Source organism: Antedon mediterranea, chromosome 11, assembly GCF_964355755.1.
Source record: "Antedon mediterranea chromosome 11, ecAntMedi1.1, whole genome shotgun sequence".
NCBI lineage: Eukaryota > Metazoa > Echinodermata > Crinoidea > Comatulida > Antedonidae > Antedon > Antedon mediterranea.
The window spans coordinates 8,833,569-8,855,948 of NC_092680.1; the positions used below are offsets into that span (position 1 = coordinate 8,833,569).

General features: G+C 30.1%; 1 long non-coding RNA gene across 1 annotated transcript; it reads right to left on the reverse strand.

Moving 5' to 3' along the window:
• Positions 1-1,764: 1,764 nt before the first annotated feature.
• On the reverse strand, positions 1,765-8,999 carry LOC140062519 (uncharacterized). The gene is made up of 3 exons (XR_011847491.1): positions 8,968-8,999; positions 8,613-8,635; positions 1,765-2,370 (listed from the first exon to the last, which is right to left on the reverse strand). It is a non-coding gene; the product is annotated as an uncharacterized lncRNA (long non-coding RNA).
• Positions 9,000-22,380: the final 13,381 nt, after the last annotated feature.

Below are 22,380 nucleotides of genomic sequence, written 5' to 3' on the forward strand. Positions count from 1 at the left end.
TCAAAAGCTTTATTACAACAGAAATAATCAATAACAACCCTGATTAAATTAAATTGAAACTTGAACATTATTTAAGATAAATGGATTGGTAACTAAATACTACCAATATTGACAACAAATATACTGAGTATAAATAAAGATTCGATTTAAGGCAATTGTGCACATAAATGAGATGATGAATGGTAACTAAATAGCTGTAAGTTATAACAGAAAAAAAGCAAAGCTGTGTTCATAACACTGTGTTCACACACACCATAGATAGTTATGCTTAGAACAAAGTTAAGTTCATGAATCATATCTGAACCATATTGTACATCACTAAAGAAAGGTATATATTCACAAGCTATATGCAGTACCTTGCCACAGTAATGATGATTTTTGCGTGTGAACGCAGAACAAGCTAAACGCAATATAACTAACTAACTAACTAACCAATAGACCATAACTTAATTCTGATAGATAAAAGAGAAAGTAAGCAAGCTTTAGAATATACAAAGTAATTTAGTTTACTACATCATAATTCAACAAAGGCCAGTTTTCATTATCATCATCATCATCATCATCATCGTCATAGTTTGAATTTACCAATTAGAACAAAGACACAAAGACCAGGTTCTCTTGTCAACAGTCACATCAATTGTCTTCTCATACTTTAATTTATGACCCAAAGGAACGATATCATTCAACCAACTTTCTCAAGCTTTATTCTCTTTGTTGGTACGTCGAGTTTCTACCAAAACTAGAATTCATTTCTTAATCGAGTCGTGTTTAAGATCAACTCCACCATTGTTCCCTCATCGTATATATTTAAATAAAATGATCGATATGAGATTATGTATATTGAACTATTGCGCTATTGTATTATCAAAATACATTTCTGTATTTCTATTATGAACAATTATTATTAGACTATTAAATAAATATATTTGAAAATTGTATTTTTTAATATTTTATCTTATCAAGCATAATAATTTCACTTTAGTGAATTCTGTTTTTTTAATATTTATTTTTAGAAAAGTAGTTTAATAGAACATAATTGATAATAAAACACAATAATAATGGTAATCTTGTATTATTAATATACAATTTGTAAGTTTTATTTCTTTTTATGCCAGAGGGAAAACATATAACATTTTTTTCCAAACAAATCACATAAATTAATTTCATTATAATAAAAAAAAAATGTATTTAAATTTCAAAAAGCCTTTTCAATGCCTACTAGTACTATGTACATGATTTCCATAATGTAATAAAAGTACTAAATATTATTTAAAATACAATTTTAATTTTCTTTTATGCCAGGAGGGACATAACATTTTTCCATACATATTATTATATCACATAAATTAATTTTATGATAATAAAAAAAATTAATTTAAAAAAGTCTTTTCAATGCCTACTATGTACATAATAATTTTCCATAATGTAATAAAAGTACTTAATATTATTTAAAATACAATTTTAATTTTCTTTATGCCAGGAGGGACATAAAAAATGTTACCATACATATTATTATTTATTATGCTAAAAATAAATTTAAATCCATAAATTTGAAGTGATATAAAAGTGATCTATTTAAAGCATAAAGATGAGAGTACAATTCGTTTTTGTCACATAGTTTTATATACTTCATTCATGATTATGCACATAATTTATTTAGCAGCAACATTCACAACATTTGTAAAAAAAAATTATAGAAAATCCAATTAATTTGTTTTATTTAATTTGCATTATATTGCTAATTGTTCACGTTTACATACAAATATAGCAACATGTTCTTGTCTAATTTCTTATTCATGTTCTTGGTTAACATAGAAAAATAATAAATATTTTAAAGACGGCTTACTTCTGCCTGGACAAGCACAATCTCCATGGAAACCATAGTATTAATGTTTTATTTTCTTGATTCAAAACTGCCGTTGGACTGCACGTTGAGTAGGCCAGATCAATGTATTAAATAGACTGCTTCAAAAGCTCATAATAAATGAGTGCGATGAATACTTTCAAAGTATACATAGAATTAAATATTAATAAAATATGATTACAAAATGTAGAGGACCATACACAACTTGCTGCTGATTTGTTGACCATTACAAAATGCAGAGGACCATACACAACTTGCTGCTGATTTGTTGACCATTACAAAATGTAGAGGACCATACACAACTTGCTGCTGATTTGTTGACCATTACAAAATGTAGAGGACCATACACAACTTGCTGCTGATTTGTTGACCATTACATTTTGAATCGTAGGCATTTTGATGGTATGGCCTAGATGGTGTGAATTAGGTTCACATATTGCATAAGCTGGACTTGTCCGAGAAGACTTTGATCCTCTGAACCTAGGAGCGTGGCAGTCGCAAGGCAACTGTTACAGTTATATTTGAAATAATATTAATAAATTATGAAAATATTAATAAATTGAAAAAAAAATGTCCTATTTGAGAAATATTTAAAACACCATGGTATATTTTTTTTTAATATTAAAAAAAAACATTTTTTTTTACAATAACAGTTATATTTGAAACAAGATTAATTAATTATGAAAATATTAATAAATTTTTTTTTAAAATGTCCTATTTGAGGGATATTAAAAACACCATGGTATATTTTTTTTAAATATTAAAAATACCATTTTTCCATAAAATAAACTATAATCAGTAGCTAATCAAAATAAAAAACAATAGTAATAATAAAACAATACAGTACTATTTATTGAGGAGTATCTTCTGTAATTGAACTTTAGCATATGGCTCTTCCAGACAAAAAGAAACTTTTTCTTTGTCCTTTTATCGACAAAGCAACCAAACGCAGCGGTATAGTTTTCAACACCATTTAACAAATGATTTTTTAGAGTTCTTTGTTCTATTTCAGCTTTTAATTTGGAAGATCCAACTATAAACAGATAGCAAAAGAGTGAATAATTAATACATTTTTTATAAATATTTATTTTTCATATTTGACTGCCAGTATCAATCGGATATTTATAAACAATTTTTTGTGTGTGTTTTGATGCCTTTTAATTGTAAATCATAATCTTAATAATGTTTATATTGTGATAAGAAATATGAAATTTCACTAAATTATACTAAATTTGGTTGAACAAACAGTATTTATTTATATAATAATAAATATTTATTCAGATTAACCAATAGAGTAATAGGTACAAAAGTAACAAAATATTTTCAAAAACAGTAACACAATACAACTTTGATTCTTATTAATATTTAATATAACTAATTCATCTTAGAAATTTTTACTATTATATTTTGTTATGATCTTTTTTAATGAATTATTGTTTTATTGATTGATTATTTTTCATAATAGCCTTTTTTTAAATAATATACATTTTAGTATAAATTTAAATTATTTATTTTGGTGGTTCATTCTTTGATAGAAAGACAAAAAAGAATTCAATTGTAGAACAATGCATTTAATTTTTGTTTCAAAAAAGGCTTTAGTGCTTTCTCTAGGAATAGTAGAAATCATTCATCATTAATCATCATTGTTAAAATTAATTAATAATAGATTTCCAAGAAATACATCAACGTAACTATACAAATGTAATTGCAGGCCTACTAAAAATGTAAATTACATAATAGAAAAATGATATTACACAAAGGGGTTAAACTTTGTAGCACTCTTTATGCAGCCTAGTTCAGTGACAATAGCCGCAGCATTGACAAGTCCAACAGCCATAGTTACATATATGATGGTAAGTCTTCTTGAATAAGGACTTCAGTTCGAGTATACACTGATTGCGTATCAGTGCATCTTTCGGAGGAAATAAAATCGTTTAAGAGATGAAAGTTGTATGCAACTAGTCTACAACGCCTTAGTGGGTAAAACACAAGACTTTATATTGAACAATAACATTTTTCTTTCTGAAAAGCACACAGATAAATTTTATATCATCATCTGTGCGGTAGGCCTATGTTGAAATATAAATGTCACTGACCTAATATATTAATATTTTGCGAAGGCCAATTGTACAATTAGCCTGGATTTAGTAAAAGTACATACATGTTAAAATACTGACAGTAAAATATGGCTATTTGTAGAAAACCATTAAAAATTACACTTGATAGAAGAGAGAGTTTTAAACAAAGGTATTAAACAATAGGATTTAAGTGTTAACAGCTGCATGGGCCTAGTCTTAAGTAAGTTTGTAAACAAAATATAATCAGCTGATGGAAAAATTGTACCAGAAATCCTCTTAGGATTAATTTTTACAAAATATATGAATATGATAATTACTGAAAAAGTTCCAATCCTATGGGTGAATTATGGTAATGATTTTATAAATGAATACAATAATTTATGTCAAGTTTTTGCAGATGTGTTTACGCTGCTACAAAATGACATAATGAAATTGTTAATTATTTTATTCACAATATACCAAATTGTGTTAAAATATTCTGCATAAATTTGGTTCTACTACTTTGCCCCTTTTATTAAAAACATTGTATTTTCCAGATACTGATGCAATAAGTATTTCAATAGCACGGTACCCTCCATGTTTTGGTGTTTAACACAATTATAGCACCCTCTATGGTTTGGCAAAACTTTTATAAAGTCTTCTGATATTTGATTTTTCCAAGTTTGGACCTCTAGTCTAAGGTGATAACACATAATAGGATATTAATAAAATACTAAAGTTATAGTTGACAGGTAGAATTTTTTTTTCATAAAATTCTAAGAAAAATAATATAAATAAATCCTTTAAATAGGAAAATATGGTAATATAACATGCTATTTGTAATTAAAATCAAGATGCAAGGGTACGTAGATGATAATTATTTAATAAACTTAGACTAGTACACATGTCTCAATGTCAATGACACTAAGATGTATTTAATCCAAATTTAATGAATTTGATTAACCCAATTAAACCATTTGGTTGAACTACACAAGTGTGAAAAGCCTTGAGGTGATGGGGCTTTGTAGTAAACAACTAGATCCATCTGTGGCAGTGAACCTACCAGAACCAAATTACTACTGTGTCACCCTCTATAGGTTAAAGTAGCTTACGTTGCTCTGTGAATCACTGTATCTTGTGATTTTGTTGTTCACACAGAACCATATGGCCATAACAGAATTACTAGCCTCTTGTGATAAACAAATGTCGACAGTAAATACTTTTAAATCATTATTAGCCTCGTTCACATGTATGACGGACAGCATAACGGAGGGGGAAAAAGTCCCTGGTTTAGCACTCTTAAGTAAGGGGGCCGCCAACATTGGGTAGCAACGCAAGGACTGTGACGTAGACGCAACGAAAGTGAGTTCATCAATGACAAGCCAATGTTTGAATAATCCATCGCTTTTGATTGGTCAAATCCCTGTATGATTCGTTGTTGTGTTTCATCTCTAGTGGAAACCAAGCATTAAGCTCCTGAGTTTAGTCATTGAGCATTTCACGCCACTGCTGACCAATCGTAAGCGGTGAGACACTATGAGCCGATCGGGTTGTGAACAAGATTGGGGTTAGATCTTTAAGATCAATTTTACACAAACTTTGTGAAACTTTCAGTTTCAGCTTCCATATTTAAGATTTTCAATGTTTAATTATAACTGTTAAAAAATCAGCCAAAACTTATTAACTGATGGTCACATACGTGGTGTGAATTCATTCTCGATTGACACGTGCATGCAAATTATATTCCTATATTGTCTTGAAGTTTTTTGTTTTTTAATAAATAGAGAGAGGGGAAGAGAGAGAGAGAAACACATGCACTAATACAGATACAGATACAGATTCATTTATTGTCCAAAATAATAATGGAAATTACAGTGCTCATAAACCTTGGCTTGCCTAAAATAAATATAAATATAACGGGGACTATCTAACAAATGAGAAGCAAACATTATACTACCAGGGTAGCAACCCAAAAAAACCCCAAAAGATGTCAGTAGCAGTCAGAAAAACAGACATACAGTATACCATTATTATTCATAACTAAAATCATACGATATTTAACATGTGAAAAACAGCTGTGTTTGCGCAGTATAAAGTAGAAATTTGTCTGCGCTAAGGTTAATGTTCTATGAAAATAGCAAGGATCACAGTTGTACTCCAGATTGCAACAGAGCAAATAAATGGGATAAGAAAATGTGGAGAAAGTGAAGTCAATTCAATTTTTCAATAACTTATATAGGCAGATTCTATAATACAGTGTCACATGTGGCACTAGTTAAGTTGATCATTTGTTAAAAATTCATGTTTTTTTGTCATGATTTCTGTTAGTGTTACGCATTTTTAATTTATGTATATTTAAACAGATATTCATGACTATAGCTGAGATTTAACAGACTAAATGTTTTTTTTTTAATATTCTGATTCAAATACAATTGGACTTTGATTATATAAATAATGAAATGATCATGTTATCTTTAGTAACATTATAAAACAATGTAAACTTTAGCCTGAACCATCGTGGTGGATATGGTCTGATCATCAGGCACTTTTCTCCAATAAAGCCCCATCCTCTCCATTTTACACTAATATGCCACTAATATTGTATGTGGGCCTAGAGGTTTTTAAAAATACATTCATTTCTATTCTCAAGTTTAATCATTCAAAATTTAATTTGAATTGATATAAAGTTTGAAAAATATAAATTTTATAATCCTGATTACTCATGAAACTACAGTACATTCACAACCCGCAACTTTCTCCACAACAAACAAACAATCATGAAGTCATTCACACTAAACCAACCAATCATGTTCAAGAATTCTTGTGATTAATAATCATAATAATTAATTATTCAAGCACTCATTCCGATGCAATCAATTCTAATTCATTAACGTTAAAATTAGAAACATATTCATCCTTAATCAATCAGCAGATGGTGCAATGTTTTGTTGCTATGGCAATAAATATTAATAATTCCGGGTTAAAATTGATATTAATATCCTTGAGATGCAATATGTTATTGAAAAGAATAGCAAGGTGATTGAAAAATATGACAACAGCAATGCTTTGTCAATAATATTGACATAATAGCAGGTATAGTATTATAAATCCATCTTATGAGTGTCCACTACAATTTTGTACGAAACAAACAACTCCTACACACCCCCACTTTTTGCCCTTTTTACTTCAAACATGACGCATTAGTTTTTATGTAAGCTTGATACTACCTTGAATCAGTCTGAAAGTGGGTGAATATTAATGAGAAATGCTCTTCATATAGTAATTGTTATCTTGTTAATAAAATTTAGTAGAGTTAATTAAAAACATATCAGAGTATCCACGAATCTTTCAAACATCTATCATCTATATTATAAATCTGGGAGATGTTGTTTGCATCATATCATAGCAACCAGAAGCTTTGGAATCAACTGAACAAATCATCAAACACACCCACATACACAAACTTATATGACCCTCATTAGTTATTATACAATAACAAATTATTGGCTAGAACTATGTCTACAATATTTCCAAAATTTGATTGTTTGAGAGAAAATTTATTTACTTACTAATAATTTTAAAATAGATAACTTGGAAAAAATGAATCAAATCATTTATCGTTTGTAAACATACAGTTCACTATTAAATGTATGTTAATTTGTGTAAAAGCACAATATAAACAATTACAACTATACTTCTGTAGATAAACCAAATTCACTGCACACAATACAGGAGAAAGAACCCAAATACTTGCTAAACTTCCCCATCATTTGCGGGTCATAAAGAGAAGCAATTATTTAGAAGAAATGTATTCACTTGAGATTTGTCCTTTAAACAAAACTAATATTTGTCTTCCTTGTTTCAAGTGTTGTTTATGTATAGATGTTATGCGCGATTTGAACGATTTGCGCAATTTGAAATTGCGCAAAAAAAATCCTTGCGCAATTTGAATTGAAACATGTGTTTCAAATTGCGCAAGCAACGTATTAAATTGCGCAAGTAATCTGAAAATTGCGCAAGGTTTTTCGACAGATTGTGAAATCATGCACACCCATATTTTTATAGTAATTTCTAAGAATGATTCAAAATTAAAGATAAATATCGCATTTCCTTATTTTAGTAGTGCAAATATTGTTATAAGTTAGCATACCGTCGAAGAACCGACGAAGGAAAACGAAGCGGTGGTGTTCCACCAGGCGGGCGCGGCGCGGGCGGCCGGCTATACTAGGCCTACTCTAGCCTAGCTAGGGTCTGGACTACTGATAGTGATACTGACTAGGTTACAAAGTGAGTATTAAACATTATCTTCATTGAAATGGTCTTATTTATATAATAAAATACTAAATTTTAAACTCCTCTGCCTAGGCCTAGCCTAGCCATGTATGGGAAAATTTACAGTTCGTTTTCAAATTGCGCAAAGGTGTCATATTGCGCAAGAACTATCTTGCGCAATTTACAAATTGTGCAGCGCAATTTAAAATTGCGCAAAGATTTTCTTGCGCAATTTGAAATTGCGCAAGTTGATTGCGCAATTTGAAATTGCGCAAAAAAATCCTTGCGCAATTTTAAATTGCGCAAGAATTCTTTGCGCAATTTCAAATTGCGCAAGGATTTTTTTGCGCAATTTCAAATTGCGCAAATCGTTCAAATCGCGCATAACATAGACAATAAATGTTTCTATTATCACTCACCTTTTTATTATGGTTTTTTTTTTCTATTTTTTTATAATGAATAAAAAAATATGTTGGTTTCATGTCCGGGATTTAAAGTTTTTGCCACGAGGGTAGGTATTGGACAAAAATTGTGATTAATTTAGAAAGAAATGGAGCTGGAAAGACGATTCCATCATCATATTGTATGTGTAAAGTATGACCCTTCAGATGGTTGTAAAGTTGTTGGTGCATTGGGCTATTCATTTGTTAATGATAACTAAATCGAAAATAATGCATAGCATATATGCACTTATTTGGTACCAAAATATAAATCAGACTAATTTAAGAATATTAAAGTAACTGTAAATTGTTTAATCCAAACATTTCCACATACAGTATCCAACTATTCAAATGACCCAATAGAGAGAAATGGCGAACCGACGTCTAAAATCCGAGTGGGTATAAAATCATAACAAACCGTTGAGGGCGGCACATTTCCTATGTTTATACACGTGAATCATGGCGTCGTCTAACCAATGTTGTTGCTGTATCGCTCATAATTCTTTTTCTATTTGTGTATTTAGTCATCCATCATTCACAATCATATTCCTAAAAATATCTCATATCTATCTGTAGGTCTACACTAGACTAGGCCTATAGTATTATAGTAGAATGGTCTTATCAAGTATTCATTACTGGCGGTAGCCCCCCCGGCAGGAAGCATCACTAGCCACATAACAAAATGGCAGTTGTCAAGCTGAAACTAAATGCTAGGCCTACGTCTACTAGAGATGCTCTATTTAGTCTTACTACCTAGCTAGGAGAGGCCTAGCAGCACCCTAGCTAAAGTAGTAGTAGTACAGTATGCAATAAAGAATTTCCAATATTATTATTATTATTATAATAACCGATAATCCGTGCTAGGCTCGCTCGAGTAGGCCTGCTCGAGTATGCCTACTCGAGGTCAACACAGCATCAGCGAAACTATCTAGGGCCTAGAGCTGGGTACAGTATATAACAAAAACGCGTCTTAATTCAATCCAAATTGAAATAAAATATGTTAAGATTTGCCCATATAACATTAAAATTGTTAAGGGTGTTGCAAAAAAAAAAGATACTGCTATTATGTGTGTTTTAAACGTTCTTTTCTAACTACCTTTTTAACTCAACCCATCGGAATTTCCCATACAAAAACATGTGGCGAAATGGTTTGTTTACAATCTATACCCACTCGGTGAAATTTGAGTGACGTCATCGCGGTTCACCATTTCTCTCTATTGTAGTATTCAAATGCCAGTTCAGATTTCAGCCATTCAGAAATCTTCCACCAATGAACACAAACCAAAAGATTACACAATAGAATGCAATTACAACATTCAAGCTTCACATTTAAACTTCATCTATTTTGTTGTTGTAACTCTATATTAGTACTGCCTGGTTTAACCCGCCATAATCATATTTCATCAGCCAAATCAATAAATTATTTCCTTTCATTTAATTAAAAAGCTTTGTACTACAGCTTATCAAAAGGAAACAAACATGTTTTTCTACCTTCTCCTTAGTTCACACTGCATTTCACTTCATTCCAATTATACACGTTCTGAAGTTATAGTAAAAACAATCTGTGAAGTACGTCCACATAACGATAACCTAACACGTCCCAAGTAACAAGATCAAATCTAGTTATTATATGTTACATTGAAGTAGAAGAATCATGATTGTTACCAAAACGATATTTTAAATTTACCAAATGCACTTCTTCTACAATTTGACCTATATTTTGAGAATTTAACTTCATTTGCTAATGAAATAAGTGAGAAGCTCATTGCATACCTACAGGCAAAATAAATTAAATGTGTTATCACATATTTAATAGGATTGTCATGCTCTATAATTTGAAAACAACGGGTAAGATAGGGAAATCTGCGAGAATGAGAAAAAGCTTCAAACACGGAATATATTAATCGATATGCAGACATGCCGCCGTTAGACTATTGATGCTTTGATGATACAAAAAAAATGTAATGTAAATAGTAACACAAGTCATTTTCCTATTATTAGACAATAAACAAAGTAAATATTACAGTTAATAATTTACTTGACATATGCTGAATTCAAAAGAGAAAACATCTCATGACTTAAGAGGAAAATTCTTGGTATAAAATTATAATTGTTATTAACAACTTTAAATCCGGAGAACTTGTTCTAATGGTTTTCAATTAATTAAAACTATTTTTAGTTATGATCTTAAACAAGATTACTTCAGTTAACACACAATATGTGCAGTCCATTTGTACTGGTTGGTGGTCTGGCCAGCCAAAGGTGCATGGAATTAATTGGCCGACAAATTGTCAACGTCAGTGGCTTGTTTATAAAAAAATAATTGGTTTTTGCATAATTCGGCATAAACATACTGTACTTATAGAATGTTTTTATGATTTCATTTAAATTTCTTTCAAAAGTAAAAATACAACATTTCATATCAGATAATGTTTTCTACCTCAAAAAGACTTTTTAAATAAATATAAAAACAGTATAAATAATTCAAGTATTATATATATTTTCTTTTTTTTAAATACTGTAGTTGTATTTTACATTTTTTTTCCTGAAAATGAATTAACTTTATGTTTAAGGTATGGTTGCAAACATTTCTATGCTGCCTAATTGTAATGTATATTTGTGGACCAACTGATTATAAGTACAGTAGTTACATATTGCCATTGGCATTGTTGAAACAGCACACTCTGCAAACATGCACATTTGGTAAACACTAAGAAAAAATGATTTTAATCAGAATTACTAGGGACTTCTTAATAAGAACTTGTTTACGATCCTTACATGATGTTGACAAAAACAACTTGTTTACAAAGATGGCTTGTTTACTGTACAGTTGAGTAAATTTAAGCATGTGCAGGATTGTTTTTGCTTTTTTATCTACCACTCTATTTCACCTGCCGTTCAATACACAAATACTACTGTATGACACACACTTTTATCTCATACAATATTGTTGGTTTTGGCAAGCAGATTGTTATGACCAAGGGAGCTGAACTCCAGTTTAATTGATCGTACAGTCACCTACTGAGAAATCAATGTTGAGACATTTCTTTCTGGTAAATTTATCATAGGGTACTGTCCTATAGATTTAGCATTTGTTGATAAACTATAACTCAGCTACACATAGGCAAATGGAGAAAAGATCTAAAACTGTCTGTGTCTAAAGGGGAATAGGAAAAAGGTCAGTGTGCGATCAAAAAGGACAAAAAATGTTACCAATTTGTCATCTGGAAATGGACTCATTGTACTAGACATTTTAAAACGATGACAAATTACAAAACCATTGCATATAGATTTATTACGACTAAGATTCTTAATGTGAAATATCAAATTATAGGTGCAAATGTTTGTTTGCAGTCTTCAGTTTTGACTTTCAAAAATGTATTTTATTCCAATATACTACAGTATTATGTAATTTAACACTATTCTAACACATAATATTAGTAGCCAGAACTGGAAGAAAACAGAGGTATCTGTAGAAAAAAAACTCCAATCATTTGTTAGAAAATAAAACATTAAATATGAGAATGTGAGAAACTCCCTTTCATTATCACTACATGCATCCATTTTTAAGCATATCTAAATTCCAAAACATGTGATCAAGTTACAGTTGAAATATTCATATTCCAGAATTATTTATCATGTTTAATTGCATGAGAACATTTTCCTTGTTTTGTTACTCACCGGAAGCAGGCCTTTCACCATGTGGGTCGTTGATTTGTCCATTCGTTAATTTAATGGCAAGTTATAAGTTTGTGTAGCTTGTATGTTTTTTAAAAGTTATTTCCATTTCTGTCATTCGTAATTCAGTCAAATATCCATAGACAACTCTGTTTATGTATTTGCTGTTGGATGGTGTGAAAATCTTTTTAAAAAGTTTAAAAAAACAAATGATTTCACTACTTAGCACACTAAAGATTGATAGTAGGGAGGGATTCACTGCCTCGGTCCTATTTCAATTTCAAGCCGGACCTTTTCAGAACTGGTGGTGCTCATGTCTTATAGAAAACTTCTTTCAAAGAAAAACCAATAGAAAGCAAAAGTACATTTGTGCATAAGTATTGATAACTTATAAGAAACAATCCAGTAGTAGTTTGCATTAAAAAGGGTTGCAGCAAAGACATCCACATTCCATTTTCTTAGTAAATCGTTACTTCTCCAACCTATAGCAATATAAGCTGGTTTATGCTCATAGCAGGTGTTGGTTGGCATGAGCATAGTGATGTGCTCATTTTAAAATTTATATGACAATTTTTTTGGCCATTCAATCTTATCTTAGCCAATAGGAAAATTCATCTTTTTTCAACTATATATAGTACTTGCATACGCTTCTTTCCTCGAGTTTTGCAAAAACCCTCTGTAACAATCCTCGCTTATACCTGGTATGGTTGGTACCGATAATTTAAAATGTATTGGTATTATTATGGTATCTTTTATAATATTTACTTTAAACTTACTTATTAGACAGCATTCTTCTGTATACCAGTAGTTCCAATTCAACTTCTTTTTTTTTTGTTAGAAGTCTCTCAAATGAACATGATATTTTGATATATCTGGAAATTTAAACATAAATTTATATGGAATTCATGAAAACAGTCTATAGATTTAGGCAATAATGATTATTAATGTTATTTTCCACTTTTTTGTATATAATTATACAGTACAGTGTAATTTATTCTCATTAAAATAAAATTAGAAATATAAATTGTATATACAGTATATATATATATATATATACACATCAGGCAATGAACATTAATTCTAAACCGCCCGGTGATATACTGAAATTAATTAATTAATTTGAAACGATAAAGATGAGGAAATCTGTGAGAAATATATATTATATATTTCCAGATATTTACAGTAAAGCTATAGTATTATGAATTGGATAGTGTACATACAGTACATATGAATTGCATAGTGTACATACAGTACATATGAATTACATAGTGTACATACAGTACATATGAATTACATAGTGTACATACAGTACATATGAATTACATAGTGTACATACAGTACATATGAATTACATAGTGTACATACAGTACATATGAATTGCATAGTGTACATACAGTACATATGAATTGCATAGTGTACATACAGTACATATGAATTACATAGTGTACATACAGTACATATGAATTACATAGTGTACATACAGTACATATGAATTACATAGTGTACATACAGTACATATGAATTACATAGTGTACATACAGTGCATATGAATTACATAGTGTACATACAGTACATATGAATTACATAGTGTACATACAGTACATATGAATTACATAGTGTACATACAGTACATATGAATTGCATAGTGTACATACAGTACATATGAATTGCATAGTGTACATACAGTACATATGAATTACATAGTGTACATACAGTACATATGAATTACATAGTGTACATACAGTACATATGAATTACATAGTGTACATACAGTACATATGAATTACATAGTGTACATACAGTACATGAATTGCATAGTGTACATACAGTACATGAATTGCATAGTGTACATACAGTACATATGAATTACATAGTGTACATACAGTACATGAATTGCATAGTGTACATACAGTACATATGAATTACATAGTGTACATACAGTACATGAATTACATAGTGTACATACAGTACATATGAATTGCATAGTGTACATACAGTACATATGAATTACATAGTGTACATACAGTACATATGAATTACATAGTGTACATACAGTACATATGAATTGCATAGTGTACATACAGTACATATGAAATGCATAGTGTACATACAGTACATATGAATTACATAGTGTACATACAGTACATATGAATTACATAGTGTACATACAGTACATATGAATTGCATAGTGTACATACAGTACATATGAATTACATAGTGTACATACAGTACATATAAATTACATAGTGTACATACAGTACATATGAATTACATAGTGTACATACAGTACATATGAATTACATAGTGTACATACAGTACATGAATTGCATAGTGTACATACAGTACATATGAATTACATAGTGTACATACAGTACATATGAATTACATAGTGTACATACAGTACATGAATTGCATAGTGTACATACAGTACATATGAATTACATAGTGTACATACAGTACATGAATTGCATAGTGTACATACAGTACATATGAATTACATAGTGTACATACAGTACATATGAATTGCATAGTGTACATACAGTACATATGAATTACATAGTGTACATACAGTACATATGAATTACATAGTGTACATACAGTACATGAATTGCATAGTGTACATACAGTACATATGAATTACATAGTGTACATACAGTACATATGAATTACATAGTGTACATACAGTACATGAATTGCATAGTGTACATACAGTACATATGAATTACATAGTGTACATACAGTACATATGAATTACATAGTGTACATACAGTACATGAATTGCATAGTGTACATACAGTACATATGAATTACATAGTGTACATACAGTACATATGAATTGCATAGTGTACATACAGTACATATGAATTACATAGTGTACATACAGTACATATGAATTACATAGTGTACATACAGTACATGAATTGCATAGTGTACATACAGTACATATGAATTACATAGTGTACATACAGTACATATGAATTACATAGTGTACATACAGTACATGAATTGCATAGTGTACATACAGTACATATGAATTACATAGTGTACATACAGTACATATGAATTACATAGTGTACATACAGTACATGAATTGCATAGTGTACATACAGTACATATGAATTACATAGTGTACATACAGTACATATGAATTGCATAGTGTACATACAGTACATATGAATTACATAGTGTACATACAGTACATATGAATTACATAGTGTACATACAGTACATATGAATTGCATAGTGTACATACAGTACATATGAATTGCATAGTGTACATACAGTACATATGAATTACATAGTGTACAGTACATATGAATTGCATAGTGTACATACAGTACATATGAATTGCATAGTGTACATACAGTACATATGAATTGCATAGTGTACATACAGTACATATGAATTACATAGTGTACATACAGTACATATGAATTGCATAGTGTACATACAGTACATATGAATTGCATAGTGTACATACAGTACATATGAAATGCATAGTGTACATACAGTACATATGAATTGCATAGTGTACATACAGTACATATGAATTACATATGTGTACATACAGTACATATGAATTGTATAGTGTACATACAGTACATATGAATTGCATAGTGTACATACAGTACATATGAATTGCATAGTGTACATACAGTACATATGAATTACATATGTGTACATACAGTACATATGAATTGCATATGTGTACATACAGTACATATGAATTGCATAGTGTACATACAGTACATATGAATTGCATAGTGTACATACAGTACATATGAAATGCATAGTGTACATACAGTACATATGAAATGCATAGTGTACATACAGTACATATGAATTACATAGTGTACATACAGTACATATGAATTACATAGTGTACATACAGTACATATGAATTGCATAGTGTACATACAGTACATATGAATTGCATAGTGTACATACAGTACATATGAATTACATAGTGTACATACAGTACATATGAATTACATAGTGTACATACAGTACATATGAATTGCATAGTGTACATACAGTACATATGAATTGCATAGTGTACATACAGTACATATGAATTGCATAGTGTACATACAGTACATATGAATTGCATAGTGTACATACAGTACATATGAATTGCATAGTGTACATACAGTACATATGAATTACATAGTGTACATACAGTACATATGAATTGCATAGTGTACATACAGTACATATGAATTACATAGTGTACATACAGTACATATGAATTGCATAGTGTACATACAGTACATATGAATTGCATAGTGTACATACAGTACATATGAATTGCATAGTGTACATACAGTACATACTTAAATATACATTTTGTATTCTAAATACCTTTGTTTAAAATTCAGTTTTATCAGAATGTATAAAACACAATTTTCATTAAAAATTTAGTTTTTTTAATGAAATTTGTATGAAATAGGTAATAGATATGTAATGTTATCTTATTAGGTTGAAAACAATGCCAGAATTTAGTATCCCAATAGAGAACAATAAATGAGAACACAACATTGTTATTATTACATATTTTAATTCAGTGAGATATTATATGATATTCAGCTTTAAAAAAAAGAACATACGCCAAGCTTAGATAACATTCATATGTAAATCAACCTGATTATGTTTTGTTGGATTCTGAAGCTTTAATTATTATCAATATGAACCACCCACGCAAAGTGCTAAAAAAAACTATTAAATCCAGACATACACTACTCAAAAACAATGGGTAACCTGATTCGTAGGTTTACTACATTGACAACAAATGCTGCAATAGAGTATACAGTTAATAGAATAAATAAAAGGATGATTAAAAGAAAATAAACGGTAGCTGTTAATTAACTGCAGTTTTATTGAGGAGTAGAGGCGAATCTAAAGAATAAAATACAAAAAATAAAAAATCTTTAACCTTTTGTTAATCATGAAGTCTTTGATTTGGTATGATTATCTGATCGTTACCTAAAAAAAAAGTTTGAATTTTAATTTCAATTGAAGAATCGAAAGCTTGGTTCCCACTAGGAAAATGATCTTATATCAATTCTCCGTCCCCTCTATTAACAAAGTTGAATCATTACTGATTCGCAACATAGTTGTAAAAACATACAGTAGTAATCCATTATCAATCCCACTATATTTTTGTGCGAGTAATGTTGCAATGGATTGAAAGTTTGCAGCCACAAAATTCAATATTTTAATAGCTTAAACTGTTTTAAAGTTTAAAATTATTATTTTAAGTTACTGCTTTTCCCATCCTTCTATTGTTATTATTATTCGTTATTTATAAAGATGCTTTTCCAAAGAAAGACCAAAGCTCTGGACACAGTAATTCCATAGGTTGCTCGCTTGATTAATAGTGGGTAGTAACCTACACAATTGTGCTTCAAGAAAATATTGATGAGAAAACATACAGGAATAGACTTTAAACAAATACATATTTTATAAAAAAAATAATCAGAAATGTTTAACTGTAAAATAATCATCTAATATGGGAATTTACAGAAAAAATCACCTTGTCAATTCATCCTGAATTTAAGATCAATAAATATATTCGACCTTTGAGGTGATTATAGCCTGCAAGCTAGATTAATTACTTCCTCTTTTATGATTGGTTACCATCTTTCAATGACCGCATTAGACAGCTTCATCTAAATTGAATTCATAGTTCAACAAGGTGCTTGAACTATTGAAAAAATGATTAAAATGCATCTGCAGTCCTGTGTAACATTTTAATAATGATATGAGATTTTCTGTTTAGCAAGAGTTGTAGTACAATGTTTGGTGTTAGTATGATAAAACAAATCAATAATCCTAAAATACCGTAAAATATAGAAGTTTCTACGGTTGAGGAAAATGAAGAGATTAAGGAATACAGATGATGATACTTACACACATCCAGCGTTGTGTGATGAAAATTATCAATATTAAATGCCAGTGGAATTTCATGAATAGTGCATACTGCCACCTAATATAGGAATTACTGTAATGTCTTTTCAGTCCAAACAGGAAGTAAAGTCATACAGTATTCATCTTCAGGATATTTTCATCGTTCTATGGTTTTACCTGTACTCATTCCAATATACACCATAAATGACTATAATACACCAATACTAGGCTCAAAGAAAGTGCAGTGAGTTTTAGTCCTCATGGCACATATTGGGGAATGGCCCGGAATGTCTCTCCTACTTTGAGATGGTCCCTCTCTTTCAATGGCAAACTAGTAACATTTGTAAAGCAGCAACTGTATAAAGTAAAACCATGAATTGTTTTTACTTATTGAATGTCTGATGCCCTCTGCACCCAACATTCAAAACAAATTGGCACCCTTGCTTCATATCAAAATATATGTTTAGCAGGCGTGGTCATCAGCTTTTGCAGTGGTATTGGAACATAAGAGATGATCGTGTGATTAAATGCCCTGTAAATCGAAACAAACCTTTGAAGAGTTACAAATGATAAGATAAGATAGAGTAATGACCCTGCAATCATTTACCCCAATTATCTATCACATTTGTAAATAAAAATATAGCAATAACACAAAGTACAAAGTAAAATTTCACCACATGACAAATAAATTAATCATAATGTGTGAGCAAAGTAGATTACAGTATTATTGTTTGAAGATAATCCTGTAGAAAACTTTACACCTCAGATATGCAAGGCGTTTGGCTAACTTTGTGCTCAACGAATAATCTGTTAAGTAATATATCTATTTGATAGGTAAATATAAATGCAATCTTGTTTGTGAAATACTTAACGTTTAAAATACTCTGTTAACTAAATACTCAACGGAAAAATTATCTCAACATGAAAGTTCTAAACCGAAAACACAGACAAATTATCATACAAAACAGTAGGCCTACCTACAATACAGGGTTGCTGCATTCACATCAACTGGGCCCTATTTCTGCAGCCAAGAAAATACCGTATTTAATACGGTATTTTTTGAATACCGTATTTATACCGTATTTTTTTGGCAGCAGAAACTGCGCTCATAAAAAAAAAGTATTTTGTATACCGTATTTTCCCCACAAAATTTGTGTATAAAATACGGTATTTACAAATTTATACCATATTTTTTGTACCCTTTTCTGCTGCCAATAATAATAATTTCTGTCGCTGTCAGATGTTTTACACTACATGTATAGATATATTCAGCGAAAATGTGGAGTGAAGACGTTACGGTTACTGTATACATCTGTGTGGGGAGGGAGGGGGAGGGGTATGTCCGGCCAACTAAAAGGTAATAAAAGGGACAACCACATTTATCACTCGTGGAGGGAACGAATTACTTGTCCCCATTACAATGTTTTCTGTGCTCTCACAACATCTCTATCACTAGAGCTAGGCTGTTGAAATCAGTTACCTATCTTATACCTATAATAAACTATATAACTTTGATTTATCCCCGATACAACTCCGATAGAGGTAAGAGATGTACATCCAAGGTAAATTTAACTCCATTACATGATGTTAGACAAGTGATAGACACTTCCCATTGGATTTATAGGGGTACATCAGATTTTTATTTGGTGTATTATTTTGCATTTGAACAGTCCATCTGACTGTATTTATCTCCGGTAGAGAAAACAGCATTCATAGCATAAAAATAAAATGGGAATCGAGACTACAACCAGACATAATTATTTTGATAACTTTACAGGAACTACTGGAGACAACTACAATAGAAAGCTAAACACTTCATTTTTAGAACTCAATTATTAACATTTGGGAGTTTCCCTAATAATTCACAAATAAATTGTAAGTTAGTTTCGGTTGTGAATGAGAAGAGATGATAAAAGGGCTTTTTTAATGTTTATTATCTAATATTAAATAGATTTAACACTAAAAATAACACAAACATTTATTGGCTGCCAGCATTTCCATACTGCTTTGTAACAATATCTCTTCTTTTCTTATACAGTTGCATAAAATTCTTTGATAATAGTGTTCTTTGTCTCGTTATTCCAACCACTAATAGGCTTTTTTTTAAATACAGTATTGTATGTTTACAATCATTCTACTTCAACTAAGTTGGAAAAACCAAAATTGTAATGAAGCAAATGAATTTATCAAACAGAAAGTACAAATTGGGTACAGCATTGTTGGGTAAAGTTAGTTTAGTATTGATAGCACAGTGGGCTAAATACAGCAACGCAAACAAGTTAACAAATTATTCTTTTCATAAATGTACACCTCTCTTCGAAAAGAAAGACCATTTATGGTATTCAAGTAACATAGGCACGAAATAGACTTACTGTATCAAATTTGCAGGGAAAAAAAATCATCTTAGTTTGTCAAGGATTTTTCATAATCCCACAAGCAAATATTTGTATTTATTTTTGTTCTTAAATCTATGAGAAATAAACACCATTCCATAACATAAAAAGAGCTTTTTCAATGCTTACTTAAGCACTTTTTAACTGTTTTAACTTAAACAGCCCATTTATTTACTTTGTACTTTAATGTACGATTAATTGTATATAATTATGAGTTTGTATAATAAAACGAATAGTTTGACTTGTATATGAGTCAGTGAAAATATTGTTCTTTTGGGCATGGCACTATAGTATTACCATATTTAAATTTGTTCTATTTTTAGATTATATAATAACTGTACAATATATAACTAATAAAGCCACTTATTGAATAGTAATTGATACTAAAATCAATACAATATAAAATCACCATATGAATGATTTCTCAGTAACTAATACCCCTGAGAGCCAATATTGGGTACGGGTATTGTTACATTGTAAAGATATTATATATATTATAGAATAAACCACATCATTGTACAGTAAAACTACAGTACATATAAAAAATGGAATTATTATTTTATTATGATATTCTAATTAAATGGAAGAAAAATCATACTTTATTACTTATTCATTCCAAAAACAAAATACACTAACCAACAATGGTGTCGGCAGTTTATAAGTGCCACTTCCTCTAGAAAGCATGGGCTACTGTCGGTTTATCCAGGTAAACTAGGCACGAAATAGACTGCAATATGTTTGTACATTAATCAGACACAAGGTGATAATGGTATTTGCTATAAAAACTACCTTTTACATTAGCGAGAATAACAAAACAAAATCAAAGAAATTAAACTTTTTAGGTTTAACAGTAGAATACTGCATTCAACAAAAAGTCTGCCAAAATACATCAAGATAGTCTGTTCTATAAATAACTTTATGGTAAGTTTGTAATGGTTTCCCACCAAAATGAATTAACTGTACAACATATATAATAATAATACAACATAATGTTGTTTTCGCTGCTGCTTGTGCAAATAAGGAAATCACAACAACGCCGGTTTAGTCTTCAAGTAGGATTAGTTAGGGATTCCCCCTATGACTCATCTTTCTTAGAAGCTATTCCTTACAATAGGTTTCTTGAATCACAGGAAGTTTTTAAAACTTGAGATTTGATTTTGATTGGTTGTGGTTTGCTGCATGAAAGCAGCATATCCGTAAAGTATGGCCAAGTTAGTGGACTAACAATACAGTGCAGTACTATATTCTGTCTTGGTAGCTACAAACTTGATCATATAATGCATTATTGTGCTCTATACATTTATATTATACATAGCCTATATGTGTGAAATGGCATCACATGATCGACTGTGCTGCGCCAAGGATAAAATTTGTTACTATGCCCTGGCATATGACATCAACAGACTACACTGGGCCTGCGCTTACTTATATTTTTAAAAAAAACGAATGTGCCCATATATGAAAAAAATTGTGAAAGAATATAATAGAAGCTATAATTTCTCTGACTAGTGTTGGTATGATTACCAATGTACACTGTTGTTGTTTTTCAATAATTTTAAGTTTAAATAGGTACAGTGTATTCATTACAAGAACCCTTGTAAAATGATCAGGTAAACCACCATTTTATATTGTACTTACTAATCAAAGTTCTTCAGACAAAAAATATTTATTTAAACAAGTTTACAATTGAAAACTATTGTATATTCAAAAACCAGGTAACCATAGAAGGTATATTACAAAATGAACAACAGTTCTATTCATACATCTCT